At 46.7% G+C, this 23,378-nt stretch overlaps 1 protein-coding gene across 1 annotated transcript in view; it reads left to right on the top strand.

Moving 5' to 3' along the window:
* DNAH11 (dynein axonemal heavy chain 11) overlaps window positions 1-23,378 on the top strand; it is a 2,866,633-nt gene that overhangs the window by 1,387,908 nt on the left and 1,455,347 nt on the right. The window lies entirely within an intron of this gene.

Raw genomic sequence — 23,378 nt, 5'->3', positions numbered from 1 at the left:
TTCTGAAAGCAATATACCGTTTTGTCTGCTGGACTCTTCTGGTTGCGGGGATATAAAGGGCTTGTAGGTTCATCAAGAACCCTAGGTACGCAGAGCCAATAAATGAGCTGCACCCTGCAGTTGGTTTTCATTCTATACTGGGTATACAGCAATTCATTTGCTGAAATATGAAGAGTGAAAAAGAGGTATCAAGAAAACCTTTGCATTTCCAAAATGGGATCAAGATAAGGTTTTGAGGAGCAGTGGTTATTTGCACATCGCTGAATTCCGAGGTGCCCATACTAGCGTGTGAATTGCAGGGCATTTCTCAAATAGACGTCTTTTTTACACACTCTCTTATATTTGGAAGGAAAAAATGTAGAGAAAGATAAGGGGCAATAACACTTGTTTTGCTATTCTATGTTCCCCCAAGTCTCCCGATAAAAATGATACCTCACTTGTGTGGGTAGGCCTAGTGCCCGCGACAGGAAACGCCCCAAAGCGCAACGTTGACACATCCAAATTTTTTGAAGAAAACAGAGGTGTTTTTTGCGAAGTGTCTACCTGTAGATTTTGGCCTCTAGCTCAGCCGGCACCTAGGGAAACCTACCAAACCTGTGCATTTCTGAAAACTAGAGACCTAGGGGAATCCAAGGAGGGGTGACTTGCGGGACTCGGACCAGGTTCTGTTACCCAGAATCCTTTGCAAACCTCAAAAAGTGGATAAAAAAACAAGTTTTCCTCAAATTTCGGTGACAGAAAGTTCTGGAATCTGAGAGGATCCTCAAATTTCCTTCCACCCAGCGTTTCCCCAAGTCTCCCGATAAAAATGATACCTCACTTGTGTGGGTAGGCCTAGCGCCCGCGACAGGAAACGCCCCAAAGCGCAACGTTGACACAACCAAATTTTTTGAAGAAAACAGAGGTGTTTTTTGCGAAGTGCCTACCTGTAGATTTTGGCCTGTAGCTCAGCCGGCACCTAGGGAAACCTACCAAACCTGTGCATTTCTGAAAACTAGAGACCTAGGGGAATCCAAGGAGGGCGTGACTTGCGGGGCTCGGACCAGGTTCTGTTACCCAGAATCCTTTGCAAACCTCAAAAAGTGGCTAAAAAAACAAGTTTTCCTCACATTTCGGTGACAGAAAGTTCTGGAATCTGAGAGGAGCCACAAATTTCCTTCCACCCAGCGTTCCCCCAAGTCTCCCGATAAATATGATACCTCACTTGTGTGGTTAGGCCTGTTGCCTGCGACAGGAATAGATCACACAACGGTCAATGTTGGTCCTTTCGTGAGGCAGCTGTTGACCCTGGGGTGATCCATTCCTGACACAGGCACTAGGTGTAGGCACTCAAGTGGGGTAGTGTTTTTATCAGGACAGGTGAGGAGTCACTGGGTGGTAGGAATGTTGTGGATCCCAGCATATTCCTGTAGTTTGTGTGACAGAAATGCGAGAAAAATAGAGTTTTTTTTCAACATTTCAGCTTTGCAGGGTATTCTGGGTAAGAAAACTTTGGGGAATCCACACAAGTCACACCTCTGTGGACTCCCCCGAATGTCTAGTTTCCAGAAATGTTTGGGTTTAGTGTGTTTCTCTATATGGCCGCCGAATCCAGGACCAAAAACACAGGTGATTGCCTTACAAAACCAGTTTGTTTTGCCATAGACAATTTTGATGTCTCCACAATATGATTTGGGTGGTGGAATTTGGGGCTGAACTAAATTGGTGAGTTCCCAAGACAGCACTCTCTCTCTGCTTGCCGCCGCATTCACCTGCTCTCTGGGTTGGCCTAACCCACTATTACCCAGTTGCACGAACAGCTTGCGAAGGGACAGCAGGACTGTCCTCATCACCTCCCTCATAATGTACTGGAAGAGGAGTTTTCGAATAGGACTCCTCTGACTGAAAAATCACTCCCAGAGTCTGCGCCATTATCCTATCCCTCAGATGCTGTCTCAGTATCTGATGTCTCAGTCTCTGATCCTATGTCAGAGCGGTCCTCTATAACCCGAGTGCAGGCAGCAGTCATCCATCAAGATGCCATCTCTGCTATTGGCTAAACTGTTGCTCTAAAACACTAGCCTACGTAGACAGTCACAAAATCGATGGTGTGTGTGAGATACGTGCAACAGTAGAGGCCACCTTACCTGCGCTTCTTCCCTCAATCAGCACGTACTTTCAAGACACTCAAAAAACACCTTGTCACATACCATTCGTCACAGTCTTTAGCACCTCCTGCGCCCAGTCCAACAATCATTATTGGTGCTCCCACTCCCTCCTCCTCGGATTCCCTCATTACCACCCAGCAAAAGTGCCCTTCATCTCTCCATAGACTCTACTAATGTACTCAGCTATTTACATAAAATACAGATGTGCTCTTTGCAGTAGGCATATAAACCTTATGCGCTTCTTTATGGCACTAAAACTGCCACTAGACAAGTCGGACCCTTTTCCCCCCAGGGAAACCACACACATATTGACAAAAGTGATATATATATGACAGCCAACCACCTGAAACTCAACTCAAGCAAAACCGAAATAATCCTCTTTGGCCCACACAAAAACACCTGGGACCCCCCATGGTGTCCCACCACGCTAGGCCCTGCACCCACCCCCGCCAACCACGCATGCAACCTCAGCATCATCCTAGACTCCTCCCTCTCGATGACCCAACAAATCAACGCTCTTACCTCCTCATGCTTCAACAAACTCCGTATACTGAAAAACATTCAAATGGATCCCCACAGAGACCAGAAAAACTGTCACTCACGCACTCATCAGCAGCAGGCTTGATTACGGAAACGCCCTCTACGCCGGCACCACTCTAAAACTCAAGCGCAAACTACACGCATCCAGAACTCAGCAGCACGACTCATCCTCGACCTCCGCCGACACGAACACATCTCTCCACACCTCAAATCCCTCCACTGGCTCCCCATTGACAAAAGGATCACCTTCAAGATCCTCATCCTCGCACACAAATCACTCCACAACACAGGCCCTGCCTACCTCAACGAGAGACACCTTCCACACCCCCACACGAAACGTCCGCTCAGCTGACCTCTCTCTCGCCTCTGTCCCCCGCATCAAATACACCACCACCGGGGGCAGATCCTTCTCCTACCTTGCACCCAAAACCTGGAACGCACTCACAACCCACCTTCGCAAGACCCAAAACCTACTTCTTTTCAGGAAGGGCCTCAAAACCTGGCTTTTTGAACAGTGAACCTCCCAGCCCCTTTCCCTCCCCCCACCCCCCACCCAGCGCCTTGAGACCCTCACAGGTGAGTAGCGCGCTTTATAAATCTCTTTGATACAGATCTACCTCTATATATATATATCTACATGGATATATCTATAGATATATCCATGTACCTAGATATATCTATATATATAGATATATACAGATATATTTTTTTAGTTGTTGTATGGTTTCCTTGGGGGCCAAAATGGCCCCCAGGGAAACCCTACAACATCTAAAAAAAAAATTGCCCCCACAGGGGGTCACCCTGCCCACGGGCGACCCCCTGTCATTTCATTTTTTTTTTTATTATTTAAAAAAAAAAAAAAAAAATCCCCTGGGAGGGGCGCGATCGCGCCCCCCCCCCCTCCCCAGGGGGCCCCTACCTTTTTTTCCCCAAAAAAATCATGCCGGGGGGGGGCGGCCCGTTTTCCGGGGGGGCTGCCCCCCAAAAGTGAAATCCCTGGTGTCTAGTGGGGTTTCCTGGCCCCCGATCGCAGTTGTGCTGCGATCGGGGGCCAGAAACAGTTTCAGAAGGCCTCGTAAGAAAGGGGAGAGTCTCCCCTTTCTTACGAGGCCTTTTCAAAGTGTTTCCTGGCCCCCCCGATCGCAGCTGTGCTGCGATCGGGGGGGCCAGGAAACCTGAAAGTGTTTCCTGGCCCACGATCGCAGCACAGCTGCGACCGGGGGCCAGGAAACACTTTCAGGAAGGCCTCGTAAGAAAGGGGAGACTCTCCCCTTTCTTACGAGGCCTTCCCGAACGTGTAAAAGGCCGTTTTCCCCATCAAAGCAGGAAGCGGCCGCAAGGCTGCTTCCTGCTTTAATGGGGAAAACACCTTTGCAACGTCAGCGCTCCTCGCGGCGCGCTGACGTCACAAAGGGGCAGCTGGGGGGCGGGGGGAGACAAGGTAGCTTCCGTGTCTCCCCAGGGAAGTAAAAAAAAAAAAAAAAAAATCCTCGGGTGCGAGGCACCCGAGGATTTATTAATGCCCTTCCTGGTGTCGGCCACTGGTCGTGACCCGCACCAGGGAGGGTGTGTGGGCGTCGGCCAGTGGCCGACGCCTGCACCAAAGCGGTTATAAAATGTGTATCGGATCACAGTGCTTAATTTGTAAATAAACACGTGGGGTGCCCAAAGCTCTCCCCGAAACACGCGGCTGCTGCATTTAAATGTGCGAGCACATAATTTTGAGGCAGCGTTATCCTAAAGCCTTCTCGGGCCTTTTTCAACCATTTACAGCCATTCCCTGCCCCTTCTACTCACTCTTGCAGCTCTCTGCTTTCTCCCTTTGTGGCGCTTTTCGTTGTTCTCTTCCTCCGTCTTTCCCATATGTGTCTTTTGCTCGCAGTAAAATGCTTGAGGCACCAGCCCTCAATAACAAGTGCCGGTGCCCCTCACCAAAAACCACCAGCTCAAATTAAGCATTACTAACAGGTATAGGCTACTTTAAGATACACAAAACCCTAGCATGGATTAGTGAAGAGAGACAACAGTACAGATGTTCCTATAATGCACATCGTTGTGACTTTCATAGGAGATGTGTACAGTCCTGCCACGTTTCCGGAATTTGTGCATGAGTAGCAGCTCCAGTCCAGGTGTTTATTTGCATTCCGGGACTTGTGGCGATTTGTATCTCCTTATAAAACCAAGACTGCAAGCCCGAGAATACGTAGAAAACCCCCCGTCTGGAGCATCTACTCAGAAATAAACATGGGAAGGTTTGCTATCTGAATACACAACAACTGTTAAACAAAACACTCCTTTTGTTATATATGGCACTCATAGAGAGTCTATCGTTTATTTCAGTTTCTTTATCTCATAATCCACTGCTATGGCACAGCAATAGTTGATAACAAAACTGGTTACTATCTGTTGTGATGTCGTAAAAGACTTCCAGGCCAGGCTGACAGAGCTCTTTGGGATCCTGTCCGCACAGCTCCACTTGTCTACTTTGATTTAAGGCAAGAAGCCCAGCTGCAAGAGGATGAAGGAAGCCTGGGACAGTGGTGGGGGTTGGTCAAGGATTGGCAGGTAATGTATTTTTCTTTTACCTTTGGGACACGGATACATAACAGAGGCCATGTTATATATAGCTCCCCATCACTCCTCAGCTACTGTCCAGAATTTGAAAGTACGGACAGATGGATTTGGGGGCCATACATAACAAAAAATTAAAGATGAGTAAAAAGAGTATTATGGGGTGTTTTTCACCTTGGTATTCTGAGTGATAGGATAGACAACTCGAGCTTTTGCTCTTGTCTATTTGATGTCACTCGGAACCCCTTTGGTGAAAAACATACCTGTAATTCACTGTTACCCATCTACAGTATAATTCTATATGTTCATCTCAGCTTGGAGATAGTGACAGCCTAATACTTTAATGCCAATGCAAAGCAGAAAAATAAATATACAAAGTTTGTTTTTGGAGCCAGGTTTTTTACTTTTCCAACCCTTGTATGTAAGACACATATAAACACTGTAATAATGTCATGTACATTTGTATGATTAGTTTACAAAATAACAATTTAAAAACACTTATTTATTTTTGCTTTATTTAATTTCTTTTTTAGCATTGCTCATCCCAATGTAGGGTGTCCGAATACTTTACATCAAACAGATGTTACACCAGTGTAATGAATCATACAAGTTCATAAGTAAATATAGAGAACAATGAGGGTTATAAGGGGTAGGGGTCATTACATGTAAAGAGTGCTTTTAAAGTTGTTTGTGGAGTCTACACAACGCAGTGGTTGGGGTTGTCTATACTAATAAGACTTTACCTTTTTCACAACCTTAGAATCACGAAATATTGAGAAGAAAAACAATAAGGTTCTTGCAGTTTGTATACAGCCACTTGATGCCAGTCCGCATCTCACTGTGCGATCTTATAAGGATTGTAAGTTGCTTCCTGCAGGTTACACGAGGATGTTTGTGATAGGAGTAGTAACCCTCTGACTCATCAACATAAAATAATGAGCATTGGCAAATGCACTAGGTTTTGCCTATGTGATTAACCATTTTTAAAGTGCGAAATTACTTGTATTTTTTAATTTACCTGCTAAAGAAAAATTGGAAAATTATGAATTGGCAGTTATAGTTGATATAAGGTAGTGCAAAAGGTTAATATACCGAAAGCAAACAACGTGTGGTATACAGTACACAAAATATGCCCAAACACACAAATCTGTGAAAAAACAGTAATAAATGAGGCACATTGAAAAGTAACTCTCTCATTTTTTTTACAATGCTTTTAATATTTAGTGTATGTGTTTAAAAAAGTTTCAGTCACACCAACATAATCACACTATCCACACTGTAGATTATTTGTTTTTGGAAAAAGCTGGAAGGATGGATTGCTTTGGCCATGGGAGGGGTCTGTTTTGGAAAAATGCATCAATTTAGAAAGAACTGCAGAGTTACTTGTATTTGGCTGTGGGAGGGGTTAGCAAAATAATCCTATGAATCGATTTACCTGCTAGAAAAAAGATCGGAGTATTATAAAGTCCAGAACAAAAGAATGTGTCCTCACACGAGGTGAAAGCGAGCAGAGCGCTTGGTGAGGCAAATTGGAGGAGCGGGCTGGGAGAACTCCATGCGAAATTAAGGGGAGGGTAACCAGCGGCCATGTCCCTATTGTGAGGAGCACAGCACTAATGAAGGGAAGCAGCCACACACGTGTGTGAAAAGCTCTGAGATTCTGCCAGAGCTGTCTAGGCTCGATGACTGATGAAGAGTCCACCTGTGCACCCTTGTTGCTGTGCGGCAGCAACATTCACAGCAAAACAAAACAAGAAAAGTGTGCGTTAACGTGGAAACTGAAAAAGGCAGCATGCACCCTGCTTGCGGACTCACTTCCGCCCTAATCTCTGGTCACAGTCCCCACTGCCCCATCACCACAACAGCTGTGCCAAACTATCAAGCCTGGTATGCCAGTCCCCAAATCTGACTTCTCCATGAAGCAATCAGGAGAAATATGACCCTGATAGTGCTATGGAGAGGATGTGGCATAACGGCCGGAGCTGCAGACTTTGAAGCTGGAGAACTAGGTTTGAGTCTTGGCATTGGCTAAACATTCTGTGATTCTGGGGAAATCGCTTAATCTTCCTGTGCCTACCAATATATAATTGTGTCCTTATGTAACGTAACTGGTGCTGATGTAAAGTGCTACAATAGCTTCTGCTTGGGTTCCCGCTCTAAAAATAAAATGCATAAAACAAAAAATTGCACTTAAACATAGTCATACAAGAAATACACTCACGGTTAATAGAACCGTTCTTTCAAAAGTAACTGGTGTCCGCAGTTTCCGTGCTGTCTAATAACCTGTATCAGGCCCAGAGTCACCAGCATGTTTAAGTAGATTAGCACTGTCACCTGTGGTTTTTAAAAAAAAAAAACACTGAGAGCTGGAGGAGACGGGATGAGTATAATACAAATGACGATGACTGAGGAGATTTAAAAATAACTGATTGGGGGAGGGTGGTGTGACTTTACAATCGTTGTCAAAACACCCTACACAATAAGGACTATTAATAAACGCTGTGCTGCAGTCAGAGTAAAAAATAAAATAAACGCTGTGATGCAAAAAAAAAAAATGTTCCACACATCAAAGTGACATATGGTGGATGAAAATGAGTACTTGGGCCACAGGTGCCTGATAAGACAAAAGCACAGAAAATGAAAGGCAAAAAGCATTGGTAAAAGAAAGGAAATATTGCTACAACCAATTAAAATGGAGGAAAACTAAGTGGCAAGCATAGGACCCAATAAAAGCAACGAAAGCAAGAGGAGGTGGGACTTAGGCCCCTTTTAAGATGTATTTAATTCAAAAGAATTCACAAGCACAGCACAAGCGCTGTGCAGGCGAAACCTAAAAATCAGTGACCTGTGTGTTAGACCTTATGCTTTTCAGAGGATACTGTAATCCTCTGTGTTTTGTGATGAGTTAAACATGTGAGTAGACTCCACACATATCTTTCTAGCAAGTGCTTTAACCACCAGTAACTTTTAACATTATTATAATATTGATAATATTATAATACCCTGGAAACGGCACACACAAATCTCTGCAGCAGGTGGCATAACCCCATAACATATTTTAAAATTCAATCTATTTGTGTCTAAGTAAGCCAGAAAAGATTTACTGAATAATTTGTCTTTGTCAGTTTCTTTGGGACAGAACTTTTAAAAAATAAACTTGTAAGTTGTCTGTAAGACTCTGTCCCTTCTGACTCCACCCCCTTTCTGTTTCCACTTCGACCCACAAGATCTTGGAGTAATTCTTTTTTATTTCCAGCTCAGCAAAATACACTGTGTTCTAGGGAAGTTGTTTTGAGCATCATTCAAAAACCTTGACTGAGGAGACAGTCACTGACATACTCTGTAACTGAATCACAAGAGTGTTTTATCTACAAGACTGAAGGAAATTGTTTTTTTTCTTTTGGCGGGTAGTAATGACCCTTCTCAAGCAACAACCGCAATCTCAGGTTGGACCATAAAAGTCACATAATTAACCTGTGCTTAGCCCTATGTTAGCTTGGCACAAAAGCAGTCAGACTTACCTTAGAGGCACTGTGTTAAGTGTTTATACAGCACACAAACAGTAATAATATGAAAATACAACACAAACAATCCACTGATTTAGAAAAAGAGTAAACTTTAAAAAAATAAAATGACACAAAAACAAATTGAACCCAATCAGTAGAACCAGATTTATAAATTTTTAAAGTTTTGAGTGAAAAATAGTTCCTAAAAGATCAAGGAGCCAACCATGGATACCTGTTTGCACAATCCTGGTTCAAAGTCAAAAGTTAAGGCTGACTGCAATGGAGAGCAGTTCATCTTTTCAAGGTGGATTAGGTCCAGTCTCTACTTACCTTTGGATTTAGGAGAACATTCCAGGAAATGTTCCTGAGAAGGTAGAGTTCAGCAGGGTAAGACAGCAGGTGGGGCCCAAGCAGCAGGTATCAGCATTAGAGAACCATTAGAAGGAGTTGCAATGAAGATTTCTACATTTTGACTTTGTTACTTTTTTGGAAGTTGATATTGTCCAGCGGGATGAAACTAAAGGCTGTAACAGATGAGGGCTCCAGGAAGCTAGATACCATTGTTCGGAGGTCTTGCTGAATACAAATTGCTGTTGCGGATACACCTTGGGGGTTCTGCAAGCAGGTAGGTCCAAGTCTCCTGCCTGTCCCCAGTCCGATTTTGGTGAATATGTTTCTAAGTCCCCAGTTTCAGGTCCTCATTGGAGGAGCACCTTTAGCACCAATTCCTCTTAAGTACATGGCAGTCCTTCTGGGGGTCATCCGCAGGTACAGGAGCATACTGCAGAGTTAGTTTGAGGGCCCAATGTACCTTGTGTCAGGCTTTGAAGTGGGTGGAAAAATACTAGGCTACCCCCACATCTGGTTCTGGAAAGTTCTTTCCTTCCCCTTCTCAGGCTCCAAGTACTCACCCATCCTGACAAGATGGCCCATCCTGCCAACACCCAGTCCCCATTTATCTCACTGTCTGGGACGAACACACAAAGGCTAACTGCCATCTATTCACAGTCATGTGCCCCAGGAACAGACGGCAAGCACCAAATGGTTAGCACAATAAAATGCCAACTTTCTATAAGTGATGTTTTCAGAATTGTGACTTAAAGTCTGAGTTTACAATTAAAATGGATTTAAAATTACAATTCTTTGGAGACCAAACATGACATTTCTACCTGTTCCAATCAAAAGTTAGCACTTATTAGATGTTACAAGCAAACCAAGTGTTATTCCATGGGAGAGGTAGGCCTCACAGTAGTGAAAAAGACATTTGGGAGTTTTTAATTACCAGGACACATAAGACTTAAAAACACATGTCCTACCTATTAAATACAGTGCACCCTGGCCTAAGGGCTGGTTAGGGACAACTTAGGTGTGACATGTATTTGAAAGGAAGGTTTATTCCTGGCAAGAGGGTAATTTTGGCAGGTCAATTTAGCAGTTTACTGCAAATAGACTGCAGTGGCAGGTCTGAGACATATTTTAAAGGGCTACTTTAAAAGGTGGCATAAAAGGTGCTGCAGGGCCACTAGTAGCATTTAATTTAAAGGCCCTGGACACATGTAGTACAACATATACATGAATTAAGTATGCCAATGGGATGTAAGACAATTTAGCCATGTTTAAAGGAGAGAGCCCAAGCAACTTACCACTGGTTTGAATGCCGACAATTTTGAAATCCAGATAGCAGGGAGTGGAGAAGGCAAAAAGTTTTCAGGAAAATCACACCAAGAATGTCAGATCTAACAGACTTTACTAATTATTTTTTAAAACTATGATTGTTATTAATTTAATTCTGTTAAAGTCCTATTTGGATCTGCTGTGTTTCATGAAGTTCTAGCTCAAAACAACAGTGGGCTCTTCATTATTGTGAGGCCATTGTTGTGAAAAATGGCATTGTCCGGGAAAATAAGAGGGGTCAACACAATCCTTTAATAAGAGGGTCTTCTTGGGAGATGAAATGATAAGATTTAAAATTATCTTAAACTTCAATACCCGTGGGATCGACATTTAACATCGGCAATGAGTATTGCTTATTACAAGTTTAGTCACTTTAAATAGTGCATAACAGGAGGACACATGCTTTGTGAGCTAAAAGCATCATGTACTAGTTTTTATCAAGCATTTCATCATGGTAAATTGTGGCAGGTTTGAGCTGTCGAAATTTACCTGGGCAAATGATGAGGGTGTGGTAATTACCGTAAAATTTGTAATTCCAGTCACTCTGCAAGAAGGAGTTTGTACAGGGATCAGAAAAGAACAGGCTACTGATAATGAGGGTCTTCAAGGAAGTTGAGATAGTTTCCTCTGCCAGTATCCTGTTGCATTTAACCTCCTTACATGGCAAAATAGGCATTATAACTTGATCTGGAAGTATTAAGATTGTGCACACTGAAAGCTGGCTCCCTCCAAGGCCTCTGTAAAAGAGGATATGGAGAGTGGGAAAAAGTGGCCTAAGAGAGTTGAGAGAGGTCCCACCTGAGTGCACAAGTGAGGGTATTCTTGCAATGTTGATATCAAAGTGGTTCTATGAGAGCAGGCGACCCGAGTGAAGTGATGAGTGTTCGATTGTTTTGAGCATTTTTCAGCTTTATGCCAATTATGCAGCAATTCAACGAGCAAAAATGGGTATTCATTGTGGTGTTAAAGGGATATGGCTGGCTCAAAAACTGTAGAGCCAGTGTGGACCACGTACACATTGAAAAATACTGTATTGGGTCCAAAAATGCTATTGTGACGACATAAACTTCACACTTCTGTATATTTGCATATTAACATTATTCATGCAAGATATCCGAGGAGTCATATGCATGAGAGAGCATGACTGGTGGAATTACAATAAGGTAGCTCCACTGGTACATGACTTCTGGAGTTGTGCGCGATCAATAGGTTGGTAAAGGCATCAGGGAAGGCGAAGAAGGGGTGAGGAAGCAACAACTGCAGTGGTGACAAGTTGGCAAAAGAGTGGAGCACAGTATATTGAATATGCTTGTGAAGTGGTAAATACAGCCTGCTAGGCATAATGCTAAAGGTTTATGGTCAGGTAACTCTGTAGTAGGTGCTAGCTATGGGTAGTAGATGCTACTCTTGACTTGACAGGGTAGTGTGCAATGCTAAGCACACTGTGCAGCGGGTCCAGGCAACCACACGTTGGTTCACAGAGGTAAAAATGAGACTCCCCAATGCTCTAATTTTTATGGTAGCTTGGTCGAGCAGTGAGGCTAATCTTGGAGATGTCCAAAGCAGTTGTTGTACTCACAGTAGCAATAAATCGAGGCACACACTCAAAAGAATAACTCGAGACCAATTTACAAAAATACTTCAGATTTTTATAAAAAGTTTAAGACCAAGATCATCAAAATATGTTTTTTTTTTTTTTGTTTATAAAGTTAGTCTTTTTGTGCATATTTGCGCACCATAGGAATCAATGGGGAAATAATTTGAAAATTCACAGTAAATCAGGCAATGCGTTTGCTAATGGCTCTTATTGCAAGTAGGTTAAGGTAGTCTTTGGGTACCCTGGATCAGCTGGAGAAGTTTAGGTGTCTCCTGGTTCTGGCGGGAGCAGCTGCAGAAAGTCGATGGAGCTGGTGCCAGGCCACTCTGGGGGACCACTTGGAAAAGCACTGCACAGGTGCTCTTAAAGGTAAGTCCAGTTGGTCCCCTTGGGGTATTGAGGTCGTAAGGAGTGTGGGACCTTTAGGGCACAGCTGGATCTATGGCACAGGGTGGCTGGGTGCAGAGCGAATCAGTGAACCAGGAGCTGTGCGCAAAGGTGCCCTTTAAAGCAGAAAGTAGGTCACTTTGAGGGTTGCTTGCAGGTTATCAGGAGCACTCTGGTGGAAGGTCCAGGTGGTTCCTGAAGTTGCTCGATGGGGGCTTCCTCCTGGTCTTTTTTCAGTCCGGAATGGACTGTCTTTCTGGGTGTCTGACGTGAGGTGAGCAATACCTGGGGCTATTGCACGGTATGGCCACTGGAGGTTGCAGTGCCACCAATCTTGGCACACTGGTAGGTTTTATCCTCAAAGTTTGACGGGTGAAGTTTGGTCTGGCTGCAGCATCTGGTTAATGGTCAGCAGCTGGTCAGTGAAGAGGTCTTCAATGGGTCTTGGTTCCATGGTGTTGCAGAGTGATGCCTTCACCCTGGAGGAAGATCTTTGGTGATCTTTGAAGAGTGGCGGTCCTCTTGGGCTGTGTAGAGTCTGTCCAATGTCCAAGCAACCCCTTAATGGCGACTGGTGAGTCCTGGGTGCAGCAGGCAGGGTTTGGTGCCTTTTCTTGGTGCAGCAGGAATTTAGGTCTTGACCCTTGGGATCTACTTTGTTGCTGGTCTTCTTTTGCCTTAGGAATCTGAGTACACCCACTAAGTGACCACTTCCTTTGAGCAGAGGTCACTTCCATATTCCTGCATGGCAATTTTCCTTCCATACAATATGGAGGAAAATGAAATAGAGAGGTCACCTCGCATGCAACACCTGAGGGGTGGTGCACGCCACTACTGACCACTCCCCCTGTCCTTTGTCTGGTTTCCCGCCGTTGCTCCCACCACAAGTGGGGGTTTGCAATAGGGGCATCTATTTGTTGCTAGCAGCAGGTTTGGGGTTCAAGTTTCAAGGGTGGTGAGCCCTTTGATGCTCACTAGCAGGGCAGTGCACATCCCTGAGAAAGGGGGTGTTATCACCTCCACACAGGGAGGGCTTTGTTCTGAATCGCAGAGGGCAAGATCTTTCACCCCAGGGATTCAAACTCATGTCTGATGGGGGCAGGCTGGTTGTGAGTGGACAGCAACCATGCCAGGGTAATTAGCTTTTGCAGAGGCACCTCTAAGGTGACCCCTGGGTATATTTTGCAATAAATCCAATGCTGGTACCACTTTGGATTTATCATTCAGAGTTGTTTGATACCAAACAACCCAGGTTTCAGGGTAGCCATCATGTAGCTGTGAAACTCGTACAGACTATGGCCAGCAAATCCATTAAAATGGCTTTCCTGTTCACTTACTATATCCCAGGTTTGGCAAGGACAGAGTAAGGGCATATTGCTCATGCATCTATGCTTACACATACCATATAGTGCACCGTGCCTTAGGGCTGGAAGGCTTGCTTAAGGGGTGCTTTTCCTAAAGGGCATGCAGTGCATGGTGGGCATGGCACACAGGCTATGCTCCATTTCCAGTTTGTCTTTTGGGTTTGCAGCAGGATGCTCAGCCTGCAATGGCAGTGCCTCAATGCATGGCCCTAGAAGGTGGCACAGTCAGTGCTGCTGCCCTTTGAGGCCTACCCGTAGTACCCCATTTCCTGTGTACCTAAGTACCATTTATTAGGGGCTTATAGTGAAGGCTAAAGTTGTCTCCAATTGTGCCAATGCATCACAACAGTTTTGGAGCAAGAGATATGGCCCAGGAAGCTGGTTATTAGGGGCCCTGGGCACTAACAACTTTGAGGCAACATCATATACCAGGCAAAAGGTGTGGGGCTGACCATGTCAAAAGAGACCTTTTCTCACAGACAGTAGCATCCTCTAGTGCTGCCGTTATTACCTCATCTCTTCGGCGATGCAGACAACAAGAGGAAATGTACAATCAAGGCTCAAAGAATCCTCTGTGAGTCCTGTTTACCGTCTGCGGTTTCCTCTTCTTGCACTTTCTTTATTCCCTAAGCAGCCTAGTAGATGGTTATTAAACAAATATGGGTATGAGGGAGTGACCCCCGACCTGCTATTAAGGTCAGGAGCTCACTCCACATGCCGCGCAGCTCCACCTGACTATGCCTGTGCCCTTCACCCCACCCTCGCTACTGCCGCGAGTTCGAGGCCCTCCACCACCCGCAGGCACCCACCTGCGCCTCATCCCTGGTGTCTAGTGGATCTCCGAATGTATTGTTTGTGTTCTTTTGTATCTGTCTGTTTTTGTGCCATTCGCTTGTTGTTTTGTGCCATTTTTGTGTTTCTGTGCTATTTTTTGTGCCTTTAATCAACACTTTTTCTTGCACGTTTCCTGCCTGTTTTCGGCTTTTCCAGACGCTCCTTTCTGCCGCTGCGTCCCTGCGGCCCCACCCCTCTTGTGAACCCATTCGCTCCCATTCGCTCCTGCCTCCCAGATGCTCCTCCCTCCCACCTCCCCTTCTTAATGGCGGCCGCTGTGTGGCCGTGCAGTGGGTGTGCCCGAGGCAAGCCCGTCTGCGCCCGTCTGCGCCTGGATCTCGCCCAGTGCCAGACCCCCTGGCCCGCACACTTCCCCATGCCACCCGTCGCCGCTACAGTGCCAACAAACTCCATGCCCTCAACCCAAGCCGATCCACCGCCTGCGTCCAAGCCACCCTGAGGCACACCCACAGACCCTTCTCCTGTCTGACCCGCAACTTTGCCTGGCCCCAAGCTGCCAAGCACCACGCCAGAACCACACACAACCACCTCAGCTGCATCCTCCTCAACACCCGCTGCCTCCACAAGCACGCCGTCAAACTCTGGGACCTACTCACCTCATCGTCCCCTGATGTCGCCTTCCTCACTGAAACCTGGAATTAACCTTCCTCGGATACAGACATCGCCATACCCATCCTCGAAGGTTTTAAGATTACCAGCAGAGACCGCACCAACAGACCAGGAGGAGGGATCGCCATAGTCCACAAGAACACCATCAGAATCTCAACTAACACCAATGACACCCTCGATACCGCCGAACTCCTATACTTCCAGATTCACATCAATGCCAACACCACCCTCAGAGGAACCCTCGTCTACAGGCCCCCATGCCCCCGTCCACAGTTCATTGACTCCATCGCCAACATAATCAGCACCCAGGCCCTTACCTCCACAGACTACATTTTACTCGGCGACTTGAATTTTCACCTTGAGAACGCAAACAACAGCAACTCCACCACCCTGATCGACAACTTCGCCAACCTCGTTCTCAAACAACTGGTCATGATGCCCACCCACTCCACCGGCCGCATGCTAGAACCCATCTTCTCCGCCAGCAGCCACATCACCTTCAGCCATACCACTGAACTCCACTGGACCGACCATCGCTGCGTCCATTTCACCTTCCAGAAACCCAACGCTCACCACCGCCCACAACAGATCCCCCGCCGCAGCAGGAGCAAGATCTTGGAAGACCAACTGATCTCCACCCTCGCCCGGGCCCCGCTACCGAACCCAACACAGCCACCCTCAACCTCAGACATTGGCTAGACGACTTCGCCAACACCCTGGGTCCAATCAGGAAATCCTCAAACAACTGCACTAGCACCAAATCCATCTGGTTCACCGCCTACCTTCAAGGCTCCAAGCGAGAGTGCTGGAAAATCGAGAAGAAGTGGCACCACGAACCAACATAGAGCAACCACGCCGCCCCCAAGACAGCCATCTGCAAGCACCACCAGCTCATCCAGACCACCAAAAGATGCTTCTACAAAGACTGCATCGACAACAACGTCCATGACAGCAAAGCGCTCTTCAGCATCATCAAAGAACTCACCAACCCCAGGTCATGCTCCATCGACCCCACCCTCCATCGCAAGACCTCTGAGACTCCCTTGCCACCTTTTTCCATCGTAAGATCACAGAAATCCACAACAGCTTCAACTCCTCACCCCCCTCCACCACCACAGACACTACCAACCCCAACACACCCAGCCACACCAACCTCTTTCTCGTCTGGCCCCACATCAACAACGAGGACACCATCAAAACCATGAGCGCCATCCACTCCGGATCTCCCTCCGACCCCTGACCCCACCATGTCTTCAACAATGCGAGCCCCATCATTGCCCCCCAACTCTGTATGATCATCAATAGCTCTTTCAAGACCGCCACCTTCCCAGAGAGCTGGAAGCGCGCCAAAGTCAACGCCCTACTGGAAAAACCCAAAGCAGACCCCGAAGACCTGAAGAATTACCGTTCCATCTCCCTCCTCCCTTTCCCAGCGAAGGTCATCGAGAAGATCATCAACAGCCAACTGACCCGCTTCCTGGAAGACAACAACACGCTGGACATCTCCAAATCAGGATTCCGTACGGACCACAGCACCAATACTGCCCTCTTCGCTGCGACCGACGAGATCAGGACCATGATCGACAAAGGCAAAACCGCGGCCCTCATCCTCCAGGACCTCTCGGCTGCTTTTGACACCGTCTGCCACCACACCCTCTGCACTTGCCTCTACGACGCTGGGATCAGCCACAAAGCTCTGGACTGGATCACTTCCTTCCTCTCCGGCAGAACTCAGAGTCCGCCTCCCTCCCTTCCTGTCAGGGGCCACCAAAACCATCTGCGGCGTTACCCAAGAATCTTCTCTCAGCCCAACTCTTTTTAACATCTGCATGCACCGCTCGCCAACATCATCCGATCCCACAACCTCAACATCGTCTCCTACGCCGACTATACCCAGATGATCCTCTCACTCACCAAGGACCCCGCCACCACCAAAACCAACCTCCACAACAGACTGCTTGCCATCGCCAACTGGATGGAGAAGAGCAGCCTCAAACTTAACTCAGACAAGACAACCGCTTCGCATGGGACGACTCCTGGTGGCCATCCACCCTAGGTTCTGCACGAACACCCGCCACCCTCGCACGCAACCTAGACTTCATCCTAGACTACATCCTAGACTCATCATTCACCATGACCCAGCAAGTCTTCCTGCTTCAACACCCTCTGCATGCTTCGCAAGATCTTCAGATGGATCCCCACCGAAACGGTCACCCACGCCCTCGTCAGCAGCAGACTGGATTACGGCAACGCACTCTACTCAGGAACAACAGGCAAGCTCCAGAAGAAACTACAACTTATACAGAATGCTTCTGCATGCCTCAGACTTAACATCCCTCGCTGCGACCACATCTCAGCCCACCTCAGAGACCTTCACTGGCTTCCTGTCACCAAGAGGATCACCTTCAAACTCCTCATCCACGCTCACAAAGCTCTTCACAACACAGGCCTGGCCTTCCTCAATGAGCAACTCACCTTCCACACTCCCACCCGCCAACCCCGCTCCACCAACCTTGCCCTCGCCGCCGTCCCTCGCATCCAACGAACTACAGCCGGCGGCAGATCCTTCTCCCACCTCGCCACCAAGACCTGGAACACCCTCCACATCCACCTACGACAGACCCAGGACCTCCAGGAAACGCCTCAAGACCTGGTGATTCTAGCAGTAGCAGTCCTTCCCTCCCCCCCATCTTAGCGCCTTGAGACCCTACCAGGAGAGTAGCTCGCTTTACAAATGTTTGATTGGATTGGATTGGATGAGTAGCGATCCTCCATCAAACAGTAAGAAGTTCTTTCAAAGTTTCCAATATTCCAAATCTTCCATTATTTCTTTTAAAAAACTTCACATGGTTTCAAAATTCCAAACGTTATACAGCCAAATGCACCACAAACTCATTTTATTTACCACTGTAAACTCCCTAAGGGCTGTAATTTAACAAAACATACATATTTAATGTGCACCCTTACCAAGAGAAAAAAAGAAGAAACTAACATACATATTGCACTATAGACTGCTTCAATAACATGTCAAAAAACTTTGGGCCTCATTTAGAAGTTGGGGGAAGGGAATACTCCATCACAGACATGACAAATACCCTATTCACCGTATTACAGTCCCATTCTAACTTATGAGGATTGTAATACGGTGGGCAGGATATCCATCACATTTTTAACAGAGCTTTCTCTCTGCCACCATCTAAATCTACTCCATATTGTTTTGTTTTTAACAAAATACAAATCAGGCATGATGCCCATTATAGTATCACTGTGGCACTAACACAACATGTAAAAAGCACACATTAGATTGCATCATATTTAAACCAACTTAATAATAATATTTGTTCAATATAACAGAAGGGAAAAAATGAAAGAAAAACATGACATAAACAATAATCTTCAACAGTATCACACAATAGCACAATCATGTAAGAAGAGAAGTAAAGTTAATTCAAATTCTTTAATGGTCACATAATTAATCATACATACCCATAATACATTTCTGCACTAATATGTACAATATCTAGTTATACGTACCATTCAAATCAAGTATGACCAATTTGTCAAAGTGCAAAGTTCATCAACTTGTATATCTCCATTTGCAGAGTATCATTTATTAGCAGGGTCCAAATTCTATTTCAAAGAACCAATCCTTTATAATTTAGACCAGGATGCCCTAATGGAAGGCACCTAACAAAGTAATATAAATAACTCATAAATACACCAAAAAAGTGTCTGTAAGCAAAATTCAAACAAAAAAAAAGAATAATAAAATAATGACAGAAGATTGAAAATGCTACCAGAAATGAGCTAATATCAAAAATATATTAAAAGAAAAAGCAAGTTATGTAAACTAAAAAGACTGTAACACACTGTGCCCAGTATCAAGACAATTCACATCCATATTAGCAACACAAAAGAATGATGGATAGAGTGCTGAACAATGCAAACACTCACCCCCCAGTCACAAATCTGGGTTTAATCCATAGTTCTTTTGCTGACCATGCCTCGCCAGTTTGGACCCAGCCATATGCAAATCTGTCTTGACCCTGTTCCTCAATGGAACAGTCCAGCCGAACTGCCAAACCAGGTCCTCCCTGGACTGGAAACAAGCATCCTGGGACTGGTTTCAGGGTATCAAGACCCTGAATGGGCCATGGTTCATGGCATGCTGCGTGTGTATGTACAGTAAGTCTGACAGTACTGTCCGTCCCATAGTGGTCGAATAGCCAGCTGTACCTATTTTGCAAGAGCACGACCTCTGTTTTCCATTTCTGTGTCACCCTTTTAGGTCAGTGCCCACCAGAAGAGGGCACTTTGGCATGCCATCGCTAAGGACGTGCGGGCCCTGGGGGTCTACAACCGGCGGAGCACCCACTGCAGGAACAGGTGGGAGGACCTGCGGTGCTGGGTGCGAAAGATCTGTGAGGCCCAGCTGCGGAAGTCTTCCCAGCGTGGAAGGGGTGCCCGTCGGGCACTGACCCCCTCATGCTACGCATCCTGGCGGTGGCGTTCCCAGACCTGGATGGGCGCTTGAAGGCTGCACAGCAGTCACAAGGGGGTGAGTACTCATGTCACAGCCTTAGGCCTTGATGGATGTCTGTGTGTGCATTAGGGTTCATGTTGCTTAGAGGCAGGGACTCTGACTGTTGTCCATCGACATGATGACCCCCATAGGGTGTAGGGGTGTCTTGGTCAGGTCTCCTACACGTCGGGTCCTTAGGTAGTTCAGGGGATGGCTGTAGAGCAGGGTTCTAGTCAGTAGTCAGGGGCATGGCCATGGGCACAGTGAACGGTGCTGCCTGTTGGGGGTGTCTTCTGGGTGGGTGTATGTCTGGCCACTATGTACCTCCATTCACCTATTTCCAAGTGTCTGTCCTGTTTTGTCTCCCCTTCCATGTTCTCTTGTGTTGTTTTTGTACATCAGCAACATTTGGCGAGGGAGCTGAGGCACCGGCAAGTGGGGAAGCAGCGGCCCACGGATCCTCAGAGGCAGAGTCATCCGTCGCCAAGGGGACCAGTGGGTTGGAGGGCGAGGGGAGTACCACGGGGGAGGCAACTACCACTGGAGGTACTGACTCCGATACCTCCTCCGATGGGGTCTCTCCGGCGATGGCAGACCCTAGTGGCCACACCACTACAGTGACATCTTCTGCCACCCCCATTCCATCACTGCCCTCCCTTTTACTCCCCACTGAGTTGCCCGTGCCCGCTTACCCAGAAAGGTGGGTGTCTCCTTTGCCCCAGGTACCTCCTCCTCTCCCCCAGTCAGTGTTGCTTCCCTCACAGAGGAGCCTATTGACCTCCTCAATACCATCTCTGTAGGGCAGACAACCATTGTCTGGCCTACAGAGATCTTTTCAGGCTCTGGCCTCCTCTTGGACGGCAGCCAGTTTCCCTGGTCATTCCGTTCCCCCTCCAACCTCCTTTACCCCTTCCAGCACCCCACTCCCTTCACCCGTCCAGAGCACACAATCTGACACGCAGTCAAGCACCTCAACACACAAGAAGCACACTTCTGAACACAAGCACCACACCTCCCACCACAAGCATTCACACAGCCAACATACACATGCACACACAGCAACATCCACTTCCCCCGGTGTGCCCACCTCTTCTGCCTCCCTGTCTGTCCCCTCTACATGCACACCCTCATGCACTGCACCTTCAGTCACTGTTGCTGCTCCTCTTACTGCTGTCACCACAATAGCAGACACCCATACTTGCACCCCAGACACAACACCTGCACTCACCACAACTACTGTAGTTGACACATGCAGCACACTCACCAGACTTGCAGACACCCACACTACATACATCCACATTGGCAGTCTGTCTTCTCTCACTGTGTCCACCCCCCCTCCTCCAAAAACACACAAACTCACCAAGACAACCACCTATCACACAGTCACCACACCTCAGCATACTGTCCAGTCACCTGCACCCACTACACGCACCCCTACACCACATACGTCCACACCCTCTGCCTCCACTCCCACACCCTCATCCAGTACCACCCCAATTGTTCTGAAAAAACTTTTCCTCCCCCATGCTGACCTCTTCCAACCCACTGGCCCACCCCGTCTTGTCCTTAAGCATGCACACCTCCTTGCCCTTTCCACTCCTTCCACTTCACAGCCCACGCCTGTCTGCCGTTCACATTCACGTGCCCCTTCCCCAGAGAAGAAGCCCCGCGCAGAGCAAAGTCCATCTGGCTCCACCCACTCGAAACACCCCCCCACCTTCCAAAGCCAAACCCACTCCCCCTCCACCTTCCAAGCGCAAGTCCAAGCCCCACCCCGTCGCAAATCCCCAACCCCACCACCCCCTGCCCCCGTTCCGTGAGGTGCCTGGATGCCCCATTGTTGCCCCTTTTGGTGGAGTACTGTGCAATTTAGGGAGTCAGGTTGGGGCGGTTGTAGCTCATGGGACTTCTTGCGATACGGACTGGCCATTGGCCTTGTTGGAAATAGTTGGCTCTGTGAGCTGTAATAAATATTTATGTGTGACCTGTGTTTTGGCGACACACTGTTGAACCCTGGTCTTTCGTTCATTGCTCTGGGTGTGGAGCATTTGTATGTACTGTGGTCAAGTTGGATTTGCCTTGTCGGGTAAGTACCTCTTGCTGTGGGGTGTATGGGTTGTGCTGCTGTGAAGGGCTGGGGGGGCATTGGTGGGTGGGTGGAGTGGGTGGGTATGTAACTGTGTCCTTTCTTCCCTTGTTTCGTAGGTTGCGGTACTGACCATCGTCATCTTCGGCGGCGGTCTCGGTCGTGGAGGTATGTGGCAAGGAGCAGGGCTGGCATGATCTGCAGCTCTCTATCCATGCCTGCTTCCGCGTGTTTTGTGGGCCTCTGGTGAGTGTTTCATTAGATTTGTTCATTTCCACCTGGCTTTGCGTGGCGGTGGTTCCCGCCCCCGGAACTAGAGGCGGTCTAGTGGTTCATTAATTGATGGGCAGGTTGGGCCTTTCCGTCGGCCAGTGGGCGGACTCTGCCGTCGTCGTCATCACTCCTCTACTGGCAGTGGGTGGTTTTCTGGATGCCTGTATTTCAATTATTTCATTATTTGGCAGTCCGGACCGCTCCTCTGTTGGCGTTTTTTACCGCCACCGCTGGCGGTGTGGTAGGGACCGCCGTGTTCATAATGAGGGCTTAAATGTCTTTTCTCTCCTGTTCCATAACATATCCATAACTCTGAGAATCCTTGACTTATGAACATTGCAACATATCTAAGTAGCACAATAATAGCATTTGTTTCATTTGTCAGTACAATGACTCGATTGGAACTATTTTAAACAGCCCACTCAACATGTGGCACAACCCAAAGGTCAGCTTCCTCAAATTTGCTGTTAAGTTCTTGAACAATATGTCCTGTACCTTTTGAATATATCTCCTCAGGCACCAACTCATAATTTACAATCATTCCTCTTGCAATAACTGGAAATTCAGTGTTCACTGAAGCATCAGCAATGTTTTGGTGAGTTAACATCTCAAAGTTCATCTTGTTTGATGTTGATGACCAGAATTTCAAGTTACTCAGGTAAAGGTGTTTAATTTTTGGTGCAGGCACTGTCAATTGTTTCACTGGTGGACATTTGTTTGATTCTCTCACATCTATCTTTGACAGATAGTTCTAGATAACTGTCACAGACAATGTGCAGTTCTTCCAAGGTGCACACTGACTTAGAAATCTGTAGAACATCTGAATGACCTTTCTGAAGTTCTGCATGGATAAACTCTTGACCATTCACAATTGTGACATATACGTCACAACAACAGCAGTTTTCAATGATGACACCTTTTCAAATTGAAATTCTTCAGTTGAAAGTGTTTTTTCGAGCTTTTGTATGAGCTTCACTGGTTTGGTTGAAGCATCTCCATCAAATAATGCGTTTGTTGAAAGAAGATCATGCAACAGAATGTCCTTGATAAATTCACCCCTTTCTTTTGCTACATCCTTCTCTCTACGTGCTTGCAAAAGGTTTTTTGTAAGCTGTTTTGTAATGGCTCATTCACCAAAGCTCTTTTATTTATTTATTTGTTTTTGCTGCAGGTGTGATTACAATACATAAATCAGTCAATCATAGATCGTACATCATGAATCAGATCTTGTTTCTTTAAATCAAGTT

This window comes from Pleurodeles waltl, chromosome 10, assembly GCF_031143425.1.
Source record: "Pleurodeles waltl isolate 20211129_DDA chromosome 10, aPleWal1.hap1.20221129, whole genome shotgun sequence".
NCBI lineage: Eukaryota > Metazoa > Chordata > Amphibia > Caudata > Salamandridae > Pleurodeles > Pleurodeles waltl.
Note: the sequence above shows the minus strand (reverse complement) of the source record. Positions and strands in the feature narration are given on the sequence as shown.